At 31.9% G+C, this 8496-nt stretch overlaps 1 pseudogene; it reads left to right on the top strand.

The window, feature by feature from the left end:
* The first annotated feature begins 5935 nt into the window (after positions 1 to 5935).
* LOC144578900 (matrin-3 pseudogene) lies at positions 5936 to 8001 on the top strand (annotated as a pseudogene).
* Positions 8002 to 8496: the final 495 nt, after the last annotated feature.

Raw genomic sequence — 8496 nt, 5'->3', positions numbered from 1 at the left:
GTTAAAAACAAAATTGCTCTGAATATAATCTGTCAGAAAAAATATACAGTGTTCTATTCTACTGTTTTCGAGTATATACAACAACTCCATATACTCTCTCATGTAAAATACAGGAATTCTTTATTTAAGCGAATCGAAAAAAATCTAAATATTATCTAGGCACTCTAATGTTAAAAACAAAATTGCTCTGAATGAAATCTGTCGGAAAAAATATACAATGCCCTTTTTTACTCTGTTTTGTAGTATATACACCAACTCAATATGCTCTCTCTTATGAAATACCGAAATTATAATATTACGTGAAACGAAAAAAAACCTAAATAATATCTTGGCGCCCCAAAGTTAAAAGAAAATGGTTCTAAATATAGTCTGTAAGAAAAAATATACAATGCCTTATTCTTCTCTGTTTTGGAGTATATACACGAACGCCATATGCTCTCTCAAGTAAAATACAGAAATTCAATATTTAAGCGAATCAAAAAAAATCTAAATAAATGGAATCTGTCAGAAAAAATATACAATGCTTTTTTCTACTCTGTTTTGGAGTATATACACCAACTCAATATGCTCTCTCATATAAAATACTGAAATTCTAATTTTACGCGAAACAAAAAAAATCTAAATAATATCTTGGTGCCCCAAAGTTAAAAGAAAATGATTCTAAATATAGTCTGTAAGAAAAAATATACAATGCCTTATTCTTCTCTGTTTTGGAGTATATACACGAACTCCATATGCTCTCTCAAGTAAAATACAGAAATTCTAAATTTAAGCAAATCGAAAAAATCTAAATATTATCCTGGCACCCCAATGTTAAAAGCAAAATTGCTCTGGATATAATCTGTTTAAAAAATATACAATGCCCTTTTGTACTCTGTTTTGTTGTATATACTCCAACTCAGTACGCTCTGTCATGTAAAATACAAAAATTCTAATTTTACCCAAATCGAAACAATCTAAATATTATTTAGGCAACTCAATGTTAAAACAAAATTGCTCTGAATATAATCTGTCAGAAAAAAATATACAATGCACTATTCTACTCTGTTTTGGAGTATATACACCAACTCCATATGCTCTATCATGTAAAATACTGAAATTCTATATTTAAGCGAATCGAAAACAATTTAAATATTATCTAAGCACTCCAATGTTAAAAACAAATTGCTCTGAATATAATCTGTGAGAAAAAATATACAATGGCCTATTCTACTCTGTTTTGGAGTATATACACCAACTCCATATGCTTTCTCATGTAAAATACAGAAATTCAAATTCTACCCAAATCGAAAAAAAACTAAATATTATCTAGGCACCCCAAGGATAAAACAAAATTGCTATGAATATAATCTGTCAGAAAATATATACAATGCCCTATTCTACTCTGTTTTGATGTATATACACCAACTCCATATGCTCTCTCATGTAAAATACCGAAAGTCTAATTTTAGGCGAATCAAAAAGATCTATATAATATCTAGGTGCCCCAAAGTTAAAAAAAAAATGGCTCTGAATATAGTCTGTTAGAAAGAATATACAATGCCTTATTCTCCTCTATATTGGAGTATATACAGCAACTCAGGATGCTCTCTCATGTAAAATATAGAAATTCTAATTTTACCCGAATCAAATAAATCTAAATATTATCTAGGCACCCCAAGGTTAAAAACAAAATTGCTATGAATATAATCTGTCAGAAAATATATTCAATGCCCTATTCTACTCTGTTTTCATGTATATACACCAACTCCATATGCTCTCTCATGTAAAATACCGAAAGTCTAATTTTAGGCGAATCAAAAAGATCTATATAATATCTAGGTGCCCCAAAGTTTAAAATAAAATGGCTCTGAATACAGTCTGTTAGAAAGAATATACAATGCCTTATTCTCCTCTGTTTTGGAGTATATACAGCAACTCAGGATGCTCTCTCATGTAAAATATAGAAATTCTAATTTTACCCGAATCAAAAAAATCTAAATATTATCTAGGCACCTCAATGTTAAAAACAAAATTGCTCTGAATATAATCTGTGAGAAAAAATATACAATGCCCTATTCTACTCTGTTTTGGAGTATATACAGCAACTCTGTATGCTCTCTCATGTAAAATACAGAAATTCTAATTTTACGCGAATCGAAAAAAATCTAAATAATGTCTAGGCGCCCCAACGTTTAACAAAAATGGCTCTGAATATAGTCTGTTAGAAAAAATATACAATGCCTTATTCGACTTTGTTTTGGAGTATATACATCAACTCCATATGCTCTCTCATGTAAAACACAGAAATTCTTATTCTACCAGAATCGAATAAAAATAAATATTGTCTAGGCCCCCCAATGTTAAAAACAAAATTGCTCTGAATATAGTCTGTCTGAAAAAATATACAATGCCCGATTCTACTCTGTTTTGGAGTATATACACCAACTCAGTATGCTCTCACATGTAAAATACAGAAATTCTATATTTAAGCGAATCGATAAAAATCTAAATATTATCTAGGCACCCCAGTGTTAAAAAAAATTGCTCTGAATATAATCCGTCAGAAAAAATATACAATGCCCTATTTTAATTTGTTTTGGAGTATATACACCAACTCCATATGCTCTCTCATGTAAAATACAGAAATTCTAAATTTACGTGAAGTGAAAAATATCTAAATAATATCTAGGCGCCCCAAAGTAAAAAGAAATAGGCTCTAAATATAGTCTGTTACAAAAAATATACAATGCCTTATTCTACTTTTTTTTGGAGTATATACACCAATTCCATATGCTCTCTCATGTAAAATATAGAAATTTTATATTTAAGTGAATCGAAAAAAATCTAAATATTATCTAGGCACCCCAACGTTATAAACAAAATTGCTCTGAATATAATCTGTCAGAAAAAATATACAATGCTATATTGTAATCTGTTTTAAAACTTATACACCAACTCCATATGCTCTCTCATGTAAGATACAGAAATTTTAATTTTACTGTAATTGAGAATATCTAAATATTATCTAGGCACCTCAGTGTTAAGAAAAAAATTCCTCTGAATATAATCTCTCAGAAAAAATATACAATGCCCTATTCTACTCTATTTTGGAGTATATACACCAACTCCACATTCTCTCTCATGTAAAATACAGAAATTCTATATTTAAGCAAATCGAAAAAAATCTAAATACTATCTAGTCACCCCAAAGTTAAAAACAAAATCGCTCTGAATATAATCTGTCAGAACAAATATACAATGCCCTCTTCTATTCTGTTTTGTAGTATAAAAACCAACTCAATATGCTCTGTCATGTGTAATACAGAAATTCTAATTCTACCCGAATCGAAAAAAATCTAAATATTATCTAGGCACCCCAATGTTAAAAGCGAAATTGCTCTGAATATAATCTGTCAGAAAAAATATACAGTGTCCTTTTCTACTCTATTTTGCAGTATATACACCAACTCCATAAGCTCTCTGATGTAAAATACCGAAATTCTAATTTTACAAGAATCGAAAAGAATCTAAATAATATCTAGGCGCCTCGAAGTTAAAAGAAAATGGCTCTTAATATAGTCTGTTAGAAAAAATATACAATGCCTTATTCTACTCTGTTTTGGAGTATATACACCAACTCAGTATGCTCTCTCATGTAAAATACACAAATTCTAATTTTACCTGAATCGAAAAAATCTAAATATTATTTAGGAAACCCAATGTTAAAAAAAAATTGCTCTGAATACAATCAGTCAGAACAAATATACAATGCACTATTCTACTTTGTTTTAAAGTATATACACCAACTGCATATGCTCTATCATGTAAAATACAGAAATTCTATATTTAAGCGAATTGAAAATAATTTAAATATTATCTCAGCACGCCAATGTTAAAAACAAAATTGCTCTGAATATAATCTCTCAGAAAAAATATACAATGCCCTATTCTACTCTGTTTTGGAGTATATACACCAACTACATATGCTCTATCATGTAAAATACAGAAATTCCTTATTTAAGCAAATCGCAAAAAATCTATATATCATGTAGGCACCTGAATGTTAAAATCAAAATTCCTCTGAATATAATGTGTCAGAAAAAATAAACAATGCCCTATTCTACTCTGTTTTGGAGTATATACACCAACTCAGTATGCTCTCTCATGTAAAATACCGAAATTCTAATTTTACCTGATTCGAAAAAAATCTAAATATTATCTAGGCACTGCAATGTTTAAAGCAAAATTACTCTGAATATAATCTGTCTGACAAAGTATACAATGTCCTTGTCTACTTTGTTTTGGAGTGTATACACCAACTCTATATGCTCTCTCATGTAAAATACCGAAATTCATATTTTATGCGAATTGAAAGAAATCTAAATAATATCCAGGCATAAAAACAAAATTACTCTGAATATTATCTGTTAGAAAAAATATACAATGCCCTATTTTACTCTGTTTTGGGGTATATAAAACAACTCCATATGCTCTCTCATGTAAAATAGCGAAATTCTAATTTTACGTGAATCGAAAAAAATATAAATATTATCTAGGCGCCCCACAGTTAAAAGAAAATGGCTCTGAATATAGTCTGTTAGAGAAAATATAAAATGCCCTATTCTACTTTGTTTTGGAGAATATACACCAACTCAGTGTGCTCGCTCATGTAAAATACTGAAATTCAAATTTTTCCCGAAACGAAAAAAATCTAAATATTATCTAGGCAACCCAATGTTAAAAACAAAAATGCTCTGAATATAATCAGTCAGAAAAAATATACAATGCCCTATTCTACTTTTTTTTGGAGTATCTACACCAACTCAATATGCTCTCTCATGTAAAATACAGAAATTCTCTATTTAAGCGAATCGAAAAAAATCTAAATAATATCTAGGCACCCCAATGTTAAAAGCAAAATTGTGCTGAATATATTCTGTCAGAAAAAATATACAATGCTCTTTTCTACACTGTTTTGGAGTGTATACACCAAATCAATATGCTCTCTCATGTAAAATACAGAAATTCTATATTTAAGCGAATCGAAAAAAATCTAAATATTATCTAGGCACCCCAATGTTAAAAGCAAAATTGCTCTGAATAAAATCTGTCAGAAAAAATATACAATGCCATTTTCTACTCTGTTTTGTAGTATATTCATCAACTCAATATGCTCTCTCATGTAAAATACAGAAATTCTAATTTTACCCAAATCGAAAAAATCTAAATATAATCTAGGCAACCCTATGTGAAAAACAAAATTGCGTTGAATATAATCTTTCGGAAAAAATATAGAATGCCCTATTCTACTCTGTTTTGAAGTATATACACCAACTCCATACGCTCTCTCATGTGAAATACAGAAATTCTATATTTAAGCGAATCGAAAGAAATCTAAATATTATCTAGGCACTCCAACGTTAAATAAAAAATTGCTCTGAATATAAAGTGTCAGAGAAAATATACAATGCCCTATTCTACTTTGTTTTGGGGTATATACACCAACTCCATATGCTCTCTCATGTAAAATAAAAAAATTCTGTATTTAAGCAAATGGAAATAAATCTAAAATTATCTAGGCACCCCAATGTTAAAAGCAAAATTGCTCTGAATGTAATCTGTTAGAAAAAATATACATGCCTTTTTCAACTCTGTTTTATAGTATATAAAACAAGTTAATATGCTCTCTCATGTAAAATACCGAAATTCTGATTTTATGTGAATCAAAAAAAATCTAAATAATACCAAGGTGCCCCAAAGTTAAAAGAAAATGGCTCTGAATATAGTGTGTTAGAGAAAATATACAATGATTTATTCTACTATATTTTGGAGTATATACACCAACTCAGTATGCTCTATCATGTAAAATACAGAAATTCTAATTTTACCTGAATCTAAGAAACCTAAATATTATCTAGGCACCCCAATGTTAAAAAAAAATTGCTCTGAGTCCGCGTCCCGCTCGCTGGGAGAGAGGTACATCTCCTTTTTCCTCTCCCTTTCCCTAAGGAGTGGAGTCAACATATCAATGGAGCAAGTCACAGTCGTCGATGCCAGCTTCTTCTTGAAATCTACCCAGAATGGAATCCTGACAATGATACAGGACATACAATGGGTGATCCATTCATGTTGCAGCAGTCTACAAATCCAGCACCAGGAATTCTGGGACCTCCACCTCCCTCGTTTCATCTTGGGGGACCAGCAGTTGGGCCAAGAGGAAATCTGGGTGCTGGAAATGGAAACCTGCAGGGACCTAGACACATGCAAAAAGGCAGAGTGGAAACTAGCAGAGTTGTTCACATCATGGATTTTCAACGAGGGAAAAACTTGAGATATCAGCTGTTACAACTGGTGGAACCATTTGGAGTCATTTCAAATCATCTGATTCTAAATAAAATTAATGAGGCATTTATTGAAATGGCAACCACAGAGGATGCTCAGGCCGCGGTGGATTATTATACAACCACACCAGCGTTAGTATTTGGCAAGCCAGTGAGAGTTCATTTATCCCAGAAGTATAAAAGAATAAAGAAACCTGAAGGAAAGCCAGATCAGAAGTTTGATCAAAAGCAAGAGCTTGGACGTGTGATACACTCAGCAATTTGCCTCATTCTGGCTATTCTGACAGTGCTGTCCTCAAGCTTGCTGAGCCCTATGGGAAAATAAAGAATTACATATTGATGAGGATGAAAAGTCAGGCTTTTATTGAGATGGAGACAAGAGAAGATGCAATGGCAATGGTTGACCATTGTTTGAAAAAAGCTCTTTGGTTTCAGGGGAGATGTGTGAAGGTTGACCTGTCTGAGAAATATAAAAAACTGGTACTGAGGATTCCCAACAGAGGCATTGATTTACTGAAAAAAGATAAATCCCGGAAAAGATCTTATTCTCCAGACGGCAAAGAATCTCCAAGTGATAAGAAATCTAAGACTGGTGGTTCCCAGAAGACTGAAAGTTCAACCGAAGGTAAAGAACAAGAAGAGAAGTCCGGTGACGATGGTGAGAAAGACACAAAGGATGACCAGACAGAGCAGGAACCTAATATGCTTCTTGAATCTGAAGATGAACTACTTGTCGATGAAGAAGAAGCAGCAGCACTGCTAGAAAGTGGCAGTTCAGTGGGAGACGAGGCCGATCTTGCTAATTTAGGTGATGTGACTTCTGATGGAAAAAAGGAATCTTCAGAAAAAGCTGTGAAAAAAGATGCAAGTGCTTCAGCAGCAGCAAAGAATAAGCTTAAAAAGGTGGACAAGATCGAGGAACTTGATCAAGAAAATGAAGCAGCGTTGGAAAATGGAATTAAAAATGAGGAAAATACAGAACCAGGTGCTGAATCTGCTGAGAACGCTGAAGATCCCAACAAAGATACAAGTGAAAATGCAGATGGTCAAAGTGATGAGAACAAGGAGGACTATACAATCCCAGATGAGTATAGAATTGGACCGTATCAGCCCAACGTTCCTGTTGGTATAGACTATGTGATACCTAAAACAGGGTTTTACTGTAAGCTGTGTTCACTCTTTTATACAAATGAAGAAGTTGCAAAGAATACTCACTGCAGCAGCCTTCCTCATTATCAGAAATTAAAGAAATTTCTGAATAAATTGGCAGAAGAACGCAGGCAGAAGAAGGAAACTTAAGATGTGCAAGAAGATTAAATGATTTCAAAGAAAATAATGGTTTTTTGTTTTTAATGTTAACCTTTTTTAAATACAATACTGATAGTTAGAAGAAAATTATTGTACTCTTTTGTTTTAGTGGAGAAATAATAGATGTCTGTTCATGTGTTAAGTGTTATAGCAAAAAAAAAATGCATACAGTTAAGTTAATGAATAGTTTTTGTTTTATCAGAATGGCAACAGACTGAAGTACTTTGTAGAGATTGACTTTGTAAGCTAATACTTAAGACAACTTGCACCAGTAAGAAAATGTAGAACCATTTGGAAAAATGAAATTTAGTATTTCCAAGTTTCAAAGAAATGTCAACATTTTGTTCCATTCAATAAAGAACAAAACCAATAGTATTTTTATTACTTTCATCTGAAACATTCCATGTTTTAATCTGAGCCTTGCAGACTTTTCATTTGGAGTTTGAACCTGTTTTGGTGCATTTCATTTTTGGAGAACTTCATCAATGTGAGATTGGCAATTCAGATGCAGGTGCAGTTTTCTGTTGATGTCATGCTGTTGTTTAGGTAATAAGAAATATTAAGTAATTGGCTTTAGATTTTGTAATTTTTTTCCCTGAGTTCCTGCTAGATTTTGTATTCTAGTAGTCAATGTATTTTCAGTGAAATGTAAAAATATTCCCGTTCTCTTTGACCAGTATTAATTTTTGAGATCTTATTGCTTGTCACTTGAATCCCATAATTGTCATACATCTCTGGTATAAGCAACATTTAATTTTTGAAGTGTGTAGACGATCTCTTCATATTTTCAAGATGTAATTTTACAGTTCTGCATTTTAAAAAGTTTGGCCATAATCCTAGATGCACGCTTCTAATTCATGTACCT

Source organism: Callithrix jacchus, chromosome 13 (genome assembly GCF_049354715.1).
Source record: "Callithrix jacchus isolate 240 chromosome 13, calJac240_pri, whole genome shotgun sequence".
Taxonomy (NCBI): Eukaryota; Metazoa; Chordata; class Mammalia; order Primates; family Cebidae; genus Callithrix; species Callithrix jacchus.
The sequence above is the reverse complement of the archived record's forward strand: the minus strand, read 5'-3'. Positions and strand labels throughout refer to the sequence as shown.